Consider the following 18,099-nt stretch of genomic DNA (forward strand, 5'->3'; position numbering starts at 1 on the left):
GTCAAAAGATTTACTATATTATAACTATACATATTATTCAAATAATTTCAAATTATTATTTAACGATATCAACATTTTACTATTATTACTATAATTCACAAATTCCAATTTTAATTCTATTTTTAAAATATTTTTACCATCCATGTAATACTCCACGTAAACCAAAATTATCCCATTGGCCTCTTCCACTATAAGCCTCTCTCTCCTAGGAGAAGTGTACTAGTAATTATTATACACACCCATAAGCTCTAAAAAATACATCAAAATTTCACGATGTTTGTTTAGTTGTCTTCACGTGCAACTTAACTGCTTGTCACTATTATTTTGACTTCTAGATAGTAATGATGAACGCTATGAGATCCACTATACATTTAAAGATAAAAAATACACATTTCAAAGCGTCACCTATACCTGTTTAAAGATTCCCCAATTACCATAGGCACGTGTCATACGTTCGCTGTAAATATGTATATAATTTGGAAGCGAAGAATCTGCCTCATTTCACCCCGTGTTTTTTAAAAGTTTGGAACATTTGAAATTTGCGAAGAATTTGCCTTCTTTGTTTCCAATATTTTTTTTTGCAACGTTTCTTTTATTTGGGTTTATGGCGGTCAAGAGATTTTCCTGCACACATTGGAACAAGCTTGAATCGTTAGAAGTTGGAGTATCTCTTAAAATTGTTTCACAATATTTAACAGGTAAAAGGGCTGTTTAATTTATATTTACAAATATTACTTTAAATTCAGTACAATCTTTTTTAGAGATCGATGTTTTCGCTATGGTGTGTTAGTTCAAATTTATCTCTGTTCAGTGCCCTTGCGTTAGATATGGAATAATCGAAGCTAAGATTCTTTGTTCGGTTAGGGCAACCTATTTTTCTATTTAGCATAGTTAAAATCTGGACTTCACAAAAAGATGGCCCATATTTTAAAACCCTAAACGCAAATAATTCCGTTTCATAAACGGATGCTTTTGAATCTTTATTGTCATTACAATATGCTTTGAAATTTGTAGTCCGAAGAATGTAGTGAAATGGTTAGTACTACCGGGCATGATGTTTGCAAACAAAATCGTTATAACACCTATACTTACTGCGACGTTCAAATTATAGTGATCATATATTTGACAGAAGAATTTCTTCTGTTTTGAAATTGTCATTTATAATTTGGGGTATTTTCATTTTTATGTGAAAGAAGGATGTGGCTCAATGAATGGGGTGTCAGGTGTATTCTCCATCAGCAAACTAAACATACGTAAGAAGACATGTTGTATATTTGGATTGCCTTTTCTATATGCATTCTAGCAGAATATTCACTACTTTCTTTCATTAACAGCGAGTAGCAGAGCCACCCGCTGGAGGCCAAGGTCATTAGAGTCACCATTGAATCTCACATTTTCTAATTAAATTAATGCATTGCAATGAAGCGTATGCTCATATGTGTTTGAGTAGGGTGTAATGTCTCCATTTTTTCTAGTCTTTTATGAAATTTTAGCCTTTTGGCTAAGTGGAGAAATATGAAGAAATTAATTATTAATTTCTTATAAAGTCATGAAATAAATTAAAAATTAAAAGGGTGACTTTATATTTAATTAATTAATTAATTAGTGACTTAAAATAAAATAATTAGTTCATTAAAATGAAATAATATTATTTCTAGAATCCTCTAGAAGTTTATGAGACGTATGGAGAAAAAAGATAAATAGAGGTTGAGTCTCATTGTATGATAATTGGAGATTTGGATTATGGATTTGATGAATTGACTGATGCTTTGCATTAGTTGAATCTCTAGGATGCAAACCTTCAACAAATTGATAGAAGGGTTGGACGAAACCCTAATTGTTCATCTTGGGAGTGGATTCGTGACGAAATCTACATCAACGCCTAATTTGTGAAGTCTTCTTTCGAAGACAAATTTGCAGCTGAAAGGAAGATATTTCAGTCTTCCTATTTGAGCTTAATTTGTGGCCAAGGGCCAACTTTTCTTAGGTTCGATTTTTGAGAAGGGGTTGAAGATCGTGTAAATGTTTGAGGATTTCATCGATCCTCTTAAGAAGCTGTTAGCACCTTTTCATATCTGAGATTTAATTGCAGCAATCTTCAGACTGCCATCAATTAGGAAAAAATCACGATCTTGGAAAATACATCAGCTATTGATTATTTTGACATCCAAGTGTGCATCGATTGTTAAAGGAAGCAAGGCGAACTCTCTAGGAGCATATTGAAGGGGATATAATCAGAGTTCGACATTCTTTCAGATTTGAGATAAATCGGGTTTCTCCATCAAAACCCACGATTCCATATTTATTCCATCATTGGAGCATCAATCACACAAAGGAGGGCAACACTAATGTTGGCAATAAAGGGCGATTCCCTTGGGGGTATTTTGAAGGAGTTTTAAGGAAGGAATCAGACCCAAATTCAATTCTGAAGATAAATTGATCAGACTGTTGGGACACATGAAATTGCTCCTAGGCGTCCATATTGGTATTGAATTTGGCTTTTGTCACTAGCATCTTGATTTGAGGGAGTGAGCGATCATTCTTGGTGTAAAGGGGAAGAATTAGAAGCTGTCAAATTGTTAATTCTGAGACCTCCATTGTAGCAACCGAGGTGATTTTGGTAAAGGCTTCATTTTGGCACAAAGGAGGCACAAAGACCATCGATATTGCTTGTTTCTTCATCTACACAACAGGGCGCTACATTCAGGTTCTCTTTGGCCTTTGTTACAATGAGTTTTTAGTAATATTTATGTAAACTCTTGCTGCTATTAATACTCAGAAAATTCTGAGTCATATTCGTTTGTAAACCAATGTTGGCTATGGTTTTGACATTGTAAGCAGTCTATTGTAAGGAGGAATAAGGTCTGAAACATATTGTAACATACCTGGTTATTAAATTGTAAGTCTAAAGTATGTATGGCATAAGTTTGATGAAATGTCAATGATCTAGCAAAGTCTGATTTGAAGTATTTTCCTTGTGTATTTTGATGATTGAATTCATCTTGTTCATTTGCTTTAAGCAATTGTGAGTTTCAACGTGTTTGCCAACTGTTTGACAATATCCCTTAAGCCCAAAATCCATTATTTCATTGCACCATCAGCAAGGGATATTACATAGGGGAAGAAGTCATGAAATGTAATACAAACGCAATTTTGTTCAGATGGTCAAGAAACGGTATCAAATTAAATTATTATGTCATTTTCCTTCTTTTTCACAGTAATTAATTATTAATGTTATTATAAAAGGATAAAGATATATTTTCAAGCTGGTTGGTTCATTCTCAACAATGATTTTTCATATTCCAACTTTCAACATTGATATAGTTTGTGTGCACTTAGGGACATAACCCCTTTGACTTTGAATTTGAGGTGAGGATGAAAACCCTTGCCTCTAGCATTGACAACTCCATTTTAGGAATTGCATGGTGTACTAAATTGAATTATTATTCAACATTTTTTAGGGTTGTGGAGAAGATCAATCATCATTTACCCAAGCACTATATGGAGGATGAAAATTGTAGTCATCAACAGGTAGATTACAATGCAGAGACCAATATTGGTGGCTGATCCACCATCATATCACTGCCGGACTTCAGAACAGATTGGACGCCTAGGGTTCTTGTAGGTTGAGGGTAGAAATACAACACTAACCGGAAGTGCACTTGTGGCACTGCTAGGGATCAAGTGCCATGCATTTTTATACTGTCATATTTATTTTTCTTCTACTATTAAAATTTAAACCGACACATGCTATTTATTTTGGTTTTAGTTTTTTGATGAAAATTTATTTTAAAATTGTAATGTATTTTAAATTTTTTTGATATATGAAAGTGGCTAAGGGGCCCTAGTACAAGATGTGATGTCCCCAAATTTTTATACAGTGGTTTATTGAATTAATTGATTAAGTTATTCAAAAATTAATTTCAATTCTTATGGATGACTTAAATTAATTAATTTAATTATAAAAGTCACTTTATTAAATAAAGTTTTCCAATTATTTCAAATATATAAGTTGGCCTAATCTTTTAGATGTTTCCTCAAACTCTTTATAAGGACGCTCGCTTGGAGAAGTAAAGCATGCTTGATATGATGAATTTCTCTGATGCTTTACATCAGCTAAGCTAATCGTAGAGGATGAAAACCTTCAATGATGAGAAGGGTTGGATGAAAACCCGACTCTTCCTAACAGTGGATTTGTGATGGAGTCTACAGTTGTGCCAAATTTGTGAAGTCTTCGACGGAGACAAATTCTGTAAGGGTTTCCGTTTTGTTTTATATATTTGCATATGTTTATTATTTGAGAAAATAAATTAAGTTTTAAATTGTTATGACATAATATTATGAGACAGAGTTATCTCATTGGTTGCTGATAAGATTCATGCTTTGCTGTCTAAGGGCAGGTCCCATGCGCCTGCTTAGCTTATTTTTGCTAGTAGTCACTGCTTTATATTATTAGGAGAAAAGATTGGAGACATATAAAAAGGAGGGAAAGAAATTTGTGGAACCATATATCATTTTTTTTTTTTTTTTCAATAAGCAGTTGCTCCTCCTTTATTTTCAGTCTCGTTCAAAGCTTATTTTTAATTTATAAGGAGCAGCTGCTCCACTAAAATAAGGAGAGATTCCAATTTATCCTTTTCCATAAATAAAAATTTACATGAAGACACCAATGCTTAAATTTAAATTAATCAACCCCATAAGGACATGGGTAAGGTTCAATCTCAACTTTAATATTTGGTGCGAACTTTTTCTAAATGTTGGCGATGATACAATTCGTGGGCAAATGTATATTTGAAGGTAGCCCCGATAATTGTTTGACGGCAGCTATTATTTCATCTTTGGCAAATATAAGTTGTGGGTCACCTAATGCTTAGCATGTAATTATTTCCTATCGAGCCTGTGTGATATTGGCGTTGATACAGTAGCTAGTCTGTGTTGATGTGTATTTTGTACACAGCCTAACACAGAATAAAATACCTAAGGGTATCTTATCCTCTCTTGAGAAAAAGTCTCTAACTACTGAAGATTCGCATAAAGGATCAGTTAGGATGACTCCAAGGTTCCTTTTAGTAGGGTCTCTACATGTGGATAAGCTCGCCGTGGTATGATGTGATTTGCTGGAATCACAAGGGGACTTACATTTGGTGATTGAATTTCCGATCTACTTTGCTAGAACACAAGCTCTCACTAACTTAGATTTGAAAAAAAAATGGAAAAAGGATGGGGGCGAAGAGAGGATCTAATCCTAATACTAAGAATGTAGGAGCAATGATTGATTTTTTGATAAAACTCTAACTAGGTCTTGTTTTGACATCAATGGAACATCTACACAAGACTAGTGCGATCTTCTAAGGGAAGCTTTATGATGTTCAAATCATCACCGCAGGCATAGACACCATCAAGTTGATGCATATCAATGAAGAAGCGACAAATTGAAATTGAGCTTAAGCTGAACGATTCCAGTTGACTACACAAGGCAAGTTTGCAATCAACAAACTGCTAGTAGTATGGATATACGAATTCCATCATCAATCAATCACATTTCCTCCATTCATCTAATTATCTATCATCTAGGATTGAAGACTCAACAAGAAACCATGCAAATTGCAAGAAACGACACACTTCACCATTACTTCAATGAAAATGGAGTTTGTTTACAATCAATGGCAACAATTTCTTGCCTTGTCCTCCTATTCTACTCTAATTACTATTCTATCAACTATATTCTAACTCTTCCAACTATTTACATGCTATCTCTAACTTATTGCTAATTAGCCTTTACAAATGAAATGCCTGGGCTTATATAGTGCCCACAATACAATTCGATGGCTCAGATCAATTCAAGATCAATGGCCAAGATTCAACAATGAAAACCCTAATTAGGGTTTGTTACAACCATTACATAACATTTAATGCTTGACCAATGACAAAATTGTATTGCTTGGACACATGTCCCTTCTAGAAAAATCGACCAATGGATAGCCGGGGTAGGTACATCGGAGTTTGTGCCACCTTCCATGAGTTAAGTACATTGAATCTGGACATGCTGAGGTGGACCTCACTGATTGGAGAAATGATGACTAGGATGCCACCTCATTTGACACCTGTAACTTGGTAGATATTCAACTTGATGTTGTTGAGAAGCTGGCTTTAATTAATTCATCTGGAACTATTTACTTCTTCAACGAGCCCTTGTTCTAACTCCCTGTGTCCTTGATGTGTAGGATGATGATGTACCTTGCCTTGGAACGCTGGATTGAAAGAGGTCGCCCATGTCCTGGCGAAGACCGTCCTGGCGAAGACCGTCCTTGATCCGGCTTGATTTTCCTTGAAGAGATCTCCATTTGATGCCTACACAACATTTCAAAATTAGTAACATGATTTTGCAATACATAACATAAATTAGAGAGCAAATTTTAGGAAACTTAATGATAAGTCCTTTATTAATCATTTCCTAAAAACGACTGAGCTAAGGGAAAACAAATTTTCAAAATTCAAAATTAAGGCAATGATGATCAAAATTCGAAATTAAAACAAGAGATCTTGCCATACCTTACTTGAGAGCTTAACTCTAAAAATAAAGGAATTCGCCTAGGCAAAATTTGAAATAAGATGGTCTTCAACGTGATCTCCCTTCAAAATAGCAATTTCGCCACCTTTCAAGTTTTTGACGTGATCTTCAAGCCTTTGACAAGTTCGCACCAATAGAATTTTCAAGTTCGCACCCCTTTTGAATATAATTCGCACCTCTTTGTCTTCCTTAAATCGCACTTGAGATGATAAAATAACAATGTGAAAATAATGATCTTCACCACCCTCCTTTATAAGTGCTTACCTCTCATCATTATTTAGGCCGACTTTTGTAAAAATAAAGCAATTATAAACGATTTTTTAATAAATAAGAAAGGCCGACCTTCATAAAACAATAAAATACCAAGCGCTCTATAATAATTAATTAATTTGCCATCGTTTAAATTAATAAACTTCGATTTTTTTTACAAGGCAAAAATTAATTAATAATTAAATGCAATATTTAAATGCTATTTTTAATTAAATTTTCAATCTTATCGAATTTTCTAGCATTTAAATAAATTCAAAAATGTGTTTGAGCGCCAAAATATTTTGAAGATGGAAAGATACGTACCTCATCGCCCTGGTCCCTTGGAGAGGGACAGGAGCGATCCATCAACTGGGTCTTGATTCTTGCAATTTCGACGTCCAAAGTATTTATTTCCACGTTGAATTAGACATTTTTGCTAGGATCTTTGAGCTTAATTGACTTGTTTGTGCGAATGAATGCATCTCATGACTATTATCGCCCTGGTCCCTTGGAGAGGGACAGGAGCGATCCATCAATTTTTACTTGAAATTCTCCGTCCTTGATATCAACTTCTCCTTTATTACCTTTCAAACAACGCTTTGAACCCTTTGCAAGTTTGTTTGTCATGATCTCCGAAGGAAAATGAGTGCTTTGGCAAATATCGCCCTAGTCCCTTCCTGAGGGACAGGAGCGATCCTAGTGTCCTGGCTCAAATTTGCAAACTTTTGATCTTCGTTCTTCGTTCATTGCCTTCCAAAGGACGTCCTTGACCTTGCCTATCCTTGCCTTGTCTTGGTTTTGACGGGACATGAGTGTTTTGATGAAAATCGCTTTGGTCCTTGTCCAAAGGACAGGAGCGATATAGGCTCTTTATACAAATTGGTGATCGTTTGACGTTTGAAGCCTTTGGTATATCACCTTCGAAGGACGCCTTAGACCTTTTACCACCTTGCAAAACCTTGACTTGGCATGAATTTTACATGAATTGGCAAATATAATAGATATCGCTCTGGTCCCTTCCTGAGGGACAGGAGCGAACTTCAAGGTTTTGAGTTTGTCCTTGTTTCGACCAATTTGCCATCACTTTCATTGCGTAGAATGAAGTCCCTTTGAACACCTTGGACGCTTGAAACTTTTGAAATCTATGCCTTTATGGAAATATCGCTCTGGTCCCTTCCTAAGGGACAGGAGCGAATTAGGTGTCTTGATGCAAATCTTTCACTTTGGTGATCTTCGTAACTTTGTGCTTGATTGAGACACCTTAAAACATCTTTGCCACCTTGTACTTCGTCTTGAAGTGTCTTGAATTTGGAGGAAAAGGCAACATAACTAAGATATCGCCCTGGTCCCTTGGAGAGGGACAGGAGCGAATTTGTACTTGTAGTCTCCATCACACTTCGCCAGCTTCCAAATTTATCTTCAACGGTCTCGTAATGTCCCCTTTCATTCATCCATGCCTTGGAATTCATTGTAACTTGGCAAGAAATTTGTCTAAGACAAAAATCGCTCTGGTCCCTGCCTAAGGGACAGGAGCGAACTTGGGCATTTGGGTCCCTTGTTGACGTTTAATAATCTTCAATTTGTCTTCAATGGGTTCAATTCATCTCCTTTCTTACCTTCAAACATAAAACTTGCTTGATCTTTGCCCAAATCGTACCTTATGAAGAATTTCGCTCTGGTCCTTCAGTGAGGGACAGGAGCAAATTTGACCTTCTAGGCAAAAACTTCATCATTTCATTGTTTTTGATCAAGTTTGGATGCTCTATCATGCTCATTTCGTCCTTCACCATGCCTTTGATGCCTCAATTCGTCCAAACAAGGTCAGGAATGGCTCAAATAAGTATTATCGCTCTGGACCCTTGGTGAGGGACAGGAGCGCTTCGCCTTGGTCCTCCTGGGAGGGACAGGAGCGAAATTCGCTCTGGATCCTCAGTGAAGGACAGGAGCGAAATTTGACTTTTCGAACTCTCTATCAGGATAAATTTTATGGAATATAACATTTAAGTATAAGAAAGAAGTTTCTTATACTTTAAGTTATATTCCATATATACTTTCAGGATGTTTGAGAGTGGTTTCAGACCTCCAGGAGTTATATTGCAAAATCTAGTTTTTGGAGGTTTTTTCAGTTTCCAGACTTAGTCAAATTCAGGATCAGGACATTCCAGACTTACCCAAAATTCAGGATCAGGACTTTCAGACTTAGCCAAATTTCAGGACATTCCAGACTTAGCCACATTTCAGGACTAGGGCATCACTTAAGTAGGACTTGCTACCCTATTGATCTCCCCGAGCGACACTCAAAATGCAAAGGCTAACTAACAAAACCCTAAAAAACCTAAAAAAACAAACCCTAAAAAGCAAGAAACATGGGTCCCCATTTGCAATGGGGCGATGTGTGAAAACGTCACAACAGTCTGGAGTAAATATTTAATAGTGAGGCGCAGATAATCAATTTCATATCTCACGGATAGTTTAGTAATCGCAGAGCTGTTATTAGTCCCTGCCTACTATATATAGGCAGGGAACTAATGTTTTCGGTTAACTCTTCCCTATTAATTTGTGCAAATTGATGGTAAATTTTTTTCAATTTTCTATAGTTTCTAACATCTAGATTTGATAAATAGCATTTTCGGTGATATTTTGCTTTTTTTTAATTGGCTCGTTATATTTTTCCTTGTGGTTTTTTTCGTTTTAATTATGAATTTTAGAATTAAAAAAAGTGTTCACGTGTTGTCTTCGTAACACTTGTACACTGCAGGTACAGGCCAGTTCATCATTTGCTGATGTAACAATTAAGAAGCAAGCCCTTGCATGGTGTTCTCACAGCATACATTGCTTCGAAAAGCTCAAACAGATTGAAGAAGGCACATACGGATACGGGTAACTTAAAAAATAGTTCTCCCTTCATACCCAATTGAGTGGAGTTCTGTATTTGTTTAAAACAGATTGAAGAAGGCACATACGGGTAACTTAAAAAATTATTCTCCCTTCATAACCAATTGAGTGGAATTCTGTATTTGTTTATTTTATTATTCAAACTTGTAATTAGATTTTTAGTTTCTTCAACCTTTCATGGATGGAGCCCTAGTTCTGTTACAGAATTCATTTTGTGGTCTATTAATAATTATGGGATTCAAGTGTTAATGTTCCCTTCATTCGCAAGTAAGTTTTTGTTTGTCTTCCTGCATTTCATCAACGAAACCCTGTAGTTAGGGTTTTGCTTTCCATGATTAAAGGCGCAGTGTTGTCTCAGAATTCGTTTTGTAGATTTATAACAACTAGGAAAATAAATTGTAATGTTTCCCCTCATACGCAGGTAACTAGAATTTGTTTTTTTAATGCATTTTGTCTGCGAAACCCTGCAACTAGAATCAGGATAAAACATTGAGCACATTAGATGTTGTTGTATTGTCTTAACTTTCTTCTTCTGTTTGTGTTTGCTGGCGTCAGTAGCTCAAGGCCGTTACCAGACTCTATACGTCACCAGCTTCATCCACAACTACCGACATGAGCTCGCTAGATACCCTGCTTTGACTACAGGTTAGGTTCATTGTTTGTCTGATATCATTGCCAGAGCATAATTTCCTGCAAATCTACAAGTTTGATTATAATATGTGTGCATTTATATTCAATTTTGAGTCCGAATTCTGAGTTATGTTGAATCTATTATCCGCCCAATTCGTTCATGTTAGACTTTGTTGTGCAGAAATCTTTCTAGTCTAAGATTTAGAAACAGAGTATATATATTGTGATCCTTGTCTTCTACAATTTCGGCATTTGGATCCTTTGTTTGAAAATTTGTTTATAGCATGAAATCTTTAGAGGGCGACTTATTTTTAATTGAGGTTTGAGTGGATTCAAAGAGCCGGAGAATTCTTTCCTCACCACATAAAGTTGGAATAGTTCTATGATTTACAACAGATTCTGTGGCTCTTCCAGTACATAACATGTCTTATGGAGATCTGAATATGGAGTTTTGCCATAGTTTTAGGTTTATGTTTATTCCATTCAATTAGCTTTTAATACCAGCTGTGGATTTGAATTTTGGGTTTTACAGTAACTTTATGCTTTATTTTTTTATATCATACCATTCAAGTAGGCTTTCAATGCTAAACATCTGTTATGATAATTTGAATTTGGGGCTTTGCTACAATTTTGCATTTAGTTTTCATCAGCTCAAGTATCAATATCTAACATGCCTTTAGGATTTGAATTTTGGGCTTTGCTATACTTTTGCATTCAGCTTCATTCCAGTCAGTTGAGCTCTACAATATCTGACATGTCTTCCACAGATTTGAATTTTGGGGTTTTCTATAATTTTTCATTTAAGTTAATTCCATTCAACTAGGTTTTCTATAACCACTATTGATAGACTTTCAACATAAGCGACAAGTTATCTCCCACCAAGGATCTCATATGCATAACAATAGAAGAATTTAATCAAGAATACTATATTTCTTCTATATATAAAGATTCTATTTTAATTCATCAATGCAATACTTGCCATATTAGGTTCCTTTGATAGCCTGGAACAAACAACTCCACTTGCATTTTATTTCATATCAAACCAAGCTCTTTACAAGTGGTCTTTGGCTACTTAATTAGTCACAATGTGCCCACTATTAAAGCAGTGCACCAATCTGGTGAATATTTTAGAGGTTTGAAGGTTATAATGGTTGATCATGCTCCTCAGCTACCGAGCACTGAGTCTTTGCCCATCCTGTACTCAACTATTTAACTATCTGTTTAACTAGTTTTCTGTACTATAAAAGAATAAACTTTACAATGTTGTATGCAGACACATAATATTATGATTACCTATGAAATATGCAAATGTTTATAACATAAATTTATGTTCCTTGATGAGAAAATGTTTAGTAATAGAAATTTATGTTCCTTGATGACAATCTCTTTAATCAACATTTTGACATTTTCTAGAATTGTAAAGTGTTGTCAAAAAACTCTAAAATCTTTATTAACAAACCAGAACCGTTGAAGTAAGATGAATAGATGAAAACAATTTCCAGTGTCCACATCATTTTCATTCAAGACGTGCAAGACTCTCACACATGTTGCAGCATGCAAGGTAATGGCTTCAATATAGTTGACATCATGAGTTTCAAAAGCAAAAGTCTTGTTATAGGTACCGGGAGTCTATGCACTAAATTGCATTTTTATAAAATAGCTTCATTGATAGCATTATGCTCAAAGACATCGACATGGAAATAATTATTGGTTGGATTAGATTTAGTAGTATGGCTATGAAGTGCATTGATAGGAACACATGGTTAACACCTGGTGCAACAATATTGACATGAGAAGCATTGCTATAATTTTTTCTTTTTTTTCTTTGAGAATGAAGAGGACTGCCTCGCCTATTTAGTGAGGGGATATTATTATTAAAATTCTTGCATCTGTATTCTTTTATAGGCAACCCACATGGTCATAATTAACTTGATCATCGACATTACTACAACGTTCCTTGATGCTAGTTGAGGCCTAAAGCATATATTGATGCAGAATCCCTTCCTCGGGTATAACTACCACTAGTTTTCAAGCTGCAGTTGATAAGAACGTTTGAGAGAGAAAAGTGATACTAATATAAAGAAGTCACTGGGCTTCCATTGCATTATTTAAAAGGTACCATCATTTCTTTTCTCTGAAATAGATAAAGAATTCTAGATAAAAACAACCAAAGTTACATATATATTCAGAAATGTTAAAAGTGATGAAATTACCTAGTCCAAATATCTATCCATGAAATTTCCTTCAGTAAAGATACCTACCAACTTCGAATGCGTTGTATATTGAATATGTCATAATGAGGATGTCAAGGACCTAAGTGTGATTCTGACAATACCTGAAAAGCCGTGAGTTGAATTGAAAAGGTTGCATAATCTACCTAAAGTGATTCTAGATAAAATCCAAGATGTCTTCAAGATTAGAGATAATTAGAAAGATTGGAACAAGAAGTAAAGCCTTCCCTTTTCTGGGCTTGAAAGTACTGCTGATGTTTGGGATAGGAAACAAAAAACAAATTCGTGTTTATGTGAGGCAAGCCCTTTTGAATTTGTCAGGCCATTGTCAAAACGTTTCAAAGCAAATGTTCTTTCAGATGTTCTTACAGATTCAAGATTCTAGATTTTGAAAATAAATATTTTAAATTCTCTGCACTATTATGAACTTATTTTGATTACAATGTGGAAACTTACCAAATTTTGGATTTCTTTCATTAATATAAATATCTAGTGAATCATAACTCACACCCGAAGGGCTAGGGTGCCTTTTTGAGGCACCGTGGAAATTAAGTTTTTATACTCCCTTAGGATGAGGGCTCCAATAAACCAATGATCTATTAATTACTCCAACTCTTCAATAAATGATCATGTAATAATATATATCTACTCTTAAATCCCATGAATGGGGGGAGAAACCAATGATATATATCCTTTCCATTTATTTCAGAATTAAGAACATATATATATATCAGACATTAAGAGCAGATCTAAAAGAGGTTTTGTACCAGATATAAAGGGAGTTTATGAGCAAATTGTTCAAGCATATTATACCAGACTTGTGTGTGAAGACGTAGAAGATAAATTTTGAATACACCAGCAAATTTGTGAAAGAAAAGAACAAATAGAACACAAATTTTATGTAGATTCTATGAGTAGATATATAACCAAAATTATGGTAGATCTATGAGGAACATTATAGCAGGTTTAAAGCAGACCAGCAAATGTGTTAGCACAAACAAGGCACATGGACGATTTGTTGAATGCCATCAGATTTTCCCATTAATTTTTAATAATTAAAAAAAAACAAATGACTAGCATTTATTGTCCATAGAATTTCTTTGTGTTTTGTTCATTGCATGACATTCAACAAATAGACCATGTGACTTGTCTCTGCTAACACATTTTGCATAATGTGTGCAGGTACACAGCAACTGCAAGCAATATACAATATTAGTAGCATTCGTGCTTGAAGAAATAATTTTGAACACATCTTTGGCTGTAGGTATGGTCACTACTTTTCTTTTTCCTATTCCTTGGTTAACCTCTAGTGCAATGCAAAAACAATTTTTTGCACTCATCAAAGCTATAAAAAGTTAGCTGTGACTTGTTGGGTTGTGAAACATGGTAGTTGATTTCTCACTAACAACATTTTGGTTTGCAGGGGCCTTGATAAACCCTCTGGTTGTGGGAGCCATGCAAAACCCACTCTCTTGAAGGTTAGGGGAGCCTTTCAAAACCCCTATGTTTGGATTTAGTTTTTAATGCTTCTTTTATGTAATCATATCTAGCTGGATGCTGATAGTTTTCGAGGGCCCGGCACAGACTGTAGCTGTTTTTGGTTAAGGGACGGGCTAGCCTTTTGCTGCCTTATTTTTCTGAATATGGGTAGGGGATCCCAGAAAATCCTTGATGTTTGGATGTGGGAGTCTATCGACTTCATCTAATGCTTTAGGTTGTGTTGCCAGCTGGTTTGGTGCTGGCTTTTTTCTGTTCTTGGCTGTGCTAGCTTATGGCTGGTTTTAGCCAGCTCTGTTGTTTTAGTTTGCTGATCTTATTTGCCTATCTTTATAGCAGAAGTTTCTTTGTAAGTTTTAGATCCTGGCAAAATCTGAGGGTTTCGGGTCCCTTTAAAACCTGATGGATGGGGTTTCTGGTCCCCTCAAAACTTGCTTTCCCTTAATCAAAAACAGCATAATCAAAACATCTCTAAGACAACTTTTTTTGCAATGATTAATAAATCCATCAATATGCTTACAAATGTTGCTACAAAGAAGCAAAATATGTCACAAAACTCGATCATAGTAGAAACACACAAACCACAAAGCCATTCAACAATAATATCAATTTATCAAGCTCTGGATAATGCATAATGTTTCCAAATTAACTTATTCAATTACAGAGTTGGGGATTGTGTATTTTGGAACTAATGTTTTTGTTTGAGCCCTTCCCTATTAATTTGTGCAAATTAAAGGTAAATTTTTTGCCTTTTTCTATAGTTTCTAACATCTAGATTTCATAAATTCCACTGATTTTTTTCTTTTTCCTGATTGGATTGTTATATTTTTACCAGTGGTTTTTCTCGTTTTAATTTTAAAAATAGGGAAAATAAAATTGTTCACATGTGTTGTCTTCATAATATTTGTACAACTGCAGATACATGCTAGTTCATCCATTTTGATGTAATAGATAAGACTCACACAGTATTTGTGTCAGAGTTTATTTTCATGAGATTTTTTAAACTTGTAGGATTTGTTTAACTCGCATTATTTGCACTGTTGTTTGATCAAGGGCTAAGCAAGGGCTTAGCAATAACTTTGACATATGGTGGCTGTTTATGTTTTAAGAAATTTCTCGGTTTAGTTCTTTCATGACTTTATGCTTAAACCGTCGATTGTCATTGTTTTATTTTTCAAATGACTTCCAATTTGTTCTCGATTTAGCCATGGCTATTTCAATATGACCATTTACTTTTAAAATCTAGCTGTGAATTATAGCACATTTAATGCAGCTGATTTTGAACTGTGCTTATCAGCAGTGTTGTTTGACAAAGCAAGCTAATGTAGTTGTGAAGTACAACACATGTAATGCAACTGATTTTGAATTGTGCTTATCAACAGTATTGTTTGTAGAAGCAAGCTAATGTCTACATTTTAGCATTATTTCATATTGTAAACAAATCACAAGTTGTTTGGATAGTAGAATAGTGACAATGTAGAGTTTGAACTATAGATCATGGAAGAGCCAAATGAAGAAATTCATAAAACTAAAAATAGTCATAGAGCTAAACTTATGAAATCAAAGGACTGATCTAATAGAGCTAGAAAAAGAAATAGAAACAAGAAAATCGGTCACCATACCTACCAATGTCATACAAAATGTGTTAGCAGAGACGAGGCACATGAACTATTTGTTGAATGCCATAAGATTTTCTCATCGATTTTTAACAATAAAAAAAAAAAAACTAACTAGCATTTACTGTTTATTCATTATATTTTTGCTGACATTCTATAAATTTATTGTTAAAAATTAGATGACAAATCCTTCCAAAAAATTAAAAGTATTTCTTTGTGTTTTATTCATTACATGACATTCAACAAACAAATGATGTGCCTTGTCTCTACTAACACAGTTTGTATAATGTGTGTAGGTACACAACAAGTACAACCAATATACAATATTAGTAGGATTCATGCTTGAGGAAATACTTTTTGAACACATATCTTTGGCTATAGGTATGGTCACTGCTTTTCTTTTTCCTATTCCTTCATTAACCTCTAGTACAATGCAAAAAACAATTTTAAGCACCCATTGAGGTGCACTTTCTTTTCTTATCTCCAATTTTCGCTAACTAGAGAGATGTCAAAGCTATAAACAGTTGGTGCTTTTATTTCTACATAATCCGAATGTTGGTTATCCCATTCTTCATTATAGACTCTTAAAGATTCTAGCTGCACATGGAAAGCTGGTTGTCCCAACATCTGCATAACTAGTTTGTATTTAGTAGCCAAAACGGATAAACAAGTAGTCTTAAGAAGGCCACTGGAAACCAATCTCTCTCAGAACATTTCAATCTATATACAAAAAATCAACCTTAGCAAATGTATTTTCTATGTTCAAGGTTGAAATCATTCCAGTTTTCCAAAGTAGTCTCTTTCCAGTTTCTGATATATTTTTAATTTGAAAACTGCAAATACACATTGAAAATTGCCATACATAGCCATGTTGTATTACTCACCCAAGTTTCTAACTCAATATAATTGAAGAGTTTTTGCAATGGATCTTATCATAAATTAACATGGGCTTGATTTCACTATGATTTATTCAAGTCCAAAACTTTTAATTACTCAACCACTGAGTTTTCCTATATCAGTAAATGATATAGTACACAGTGCAAGACTGGCAAGCTGAAGCCATAAAGTTTACTGATGTAGTACACAGTGCAAGACTGGCAAGCCGAAGCCATAAAGTTAAAAACAAGATCTGGACTCTTAGAAACTTGGAGCTAATACCATGCACCTCTGACAGTCAATCAATTTAGTTAAGGTGTGGAAATATAAATTTATATTTCATTTCTTTGCCATATAGATGACTCAAATAATTTTATAGGAATTATGTGCAACCACCTTCCTTCTCTTGTTGAAAGATTTACCTGGGAGGTGCAGCATGAGAATCTCCAAACACAACTCCACAAGTCATGACAGATCCAGATATTGATTCAACAACAACTTTTCAATCAACTTCATCCCATTCTACTAGTGCTTTGGCTCTTCTTCGAATACGACAATTACTAGCACCAAGAAGGTAATTTAATTCACTCAAATAAGAAAATGGCATCCAAGCATCATCTTTTGTCTCCTCACTTGTAAAATCTAATACTGCAACCCAAGAAAATAAGAAGAGTAAATGACAGATTTTTAATTGTTAGTCAAGAACTTTTGTTTACAACTTCTAATAATGTAATGCAACGATTACTATATAAATTGACCTCAGAAGCTACTCTCAGCTTAAATGAATAAAATTTACAATTATGAATGTGTATGTGTAAGCATGCTTTGGCTCTTCTTCGAATACGGCAATTACTAGCACCAAGAAGGCAATTTAATTCACTCAAATAAGAAAATGGCATCCAAGCATCATCTATTGCCTCCTCACTTGTAAAATCTAATACTGCAACCCAAGAAAATAAGAAGAGTAAATGACAGATTTTTAATTGTTAGTCAAGAATTTTTGTTTACAACTTCTAATAATATAATGCAACGATTACTATATAAATTGACCTCAGAAGCTACTCTCAGCTTAAATGAATAAAATTTACAATTATGAATGTGTATGTGTGAGCATACCTTAAATAGCTACACATTTTAAGTTTTGGGATTTATTTTTCATGAGCACCATGAAAAATATAACAAGCCAATTAAAAAAAAGCAAAAAATCACCAAAATGTTATTTATCAAATCTAGATGTTAGAAATTATAGAAAAGGCAAAAAATTTACCTTCAATTTGCACAAACTAATAGGGAAGAGCTGAACCAAAAACATAATAATATCAATCTATCAAGCTTTGGATTATGCACAATGTTTCTAAATTAATTTATTCAACCTAAATGCATGGTACCTATTAGAATGCCTAGCTTTATAATTCCATATGCTAAAGAATTTGTAAGCTGTTTTAAGAGTGGGGCAAACAATGAACAGTTTCAAGAATAAGTGATGCTGCAGGTAAAGCTAAAACTTTAAAAACCTAAAAATGGTATGGCATCA

The 18,099-nt window shown here is 34.4% G+C and overlaps 1 protein-coding gene across 32 annotated transcripts in view; it reads left to right on the top strand.

Annotated features, from left to right (window-relative positions):
- Positions 1 to 440: 440 nt before the first annotated feature.
- Positions 441 to 18,099, top strand: part of LOC131051461 (mediator of RNA polymerase II transcription subunit 6) — a 109,657-nt gene continuing 91,998 nt past the window's right edge. For 3 of the 32 annotated variants that reach the window (XM_059207874.1, XM_059207887.1, XM_059207878.1), the window contains exons 1-6: positions 441 to 698; positions 9,579 to 9,700; positions 10,271 to 10,360; positions 12,251 to 12,460; positions 13,759 to 13,840; positions 15,986 to 16,070. The gene's annotated coding sequence lies outside the window, so the exon portion shown is untranslated. Of the gene's footprint in view, positions 699 to 4,053; positions 4,253 to 9,261; positions 9,393 to 9,578; positions 9,701 to 9,724; positions 9,786 to 10,270; positions 10,361 to 11,807; positions 11,907 to 12,250; positions 12,461 to 13,758; positions 13,841 to 13,999; positions 14,055 to 15,985; positions 16,071 to 18,099 lie in introns of those variants that run through there. The other 29 variants (XM_059207880.1, XM_059207883.1, XM_059207886.1 and 26 more) reach the window with 26 other exon arrangements.

The sequence above is a fragment of the Cryptomeria japonica genome, chromosome 7 (genome assembly GCF_030272615.1).
Source record: "Cryptomeria japonica chromosome 7, Sugi_1.0, whole genome shotgun sequence".
Taxonomy (NCBI): Eukaryota; Viridiplantae; Streptophyta; class Pinopsida; order Cupressales; family Cupressaceae; genus Cryptomeria; species Cryptomeria japonica.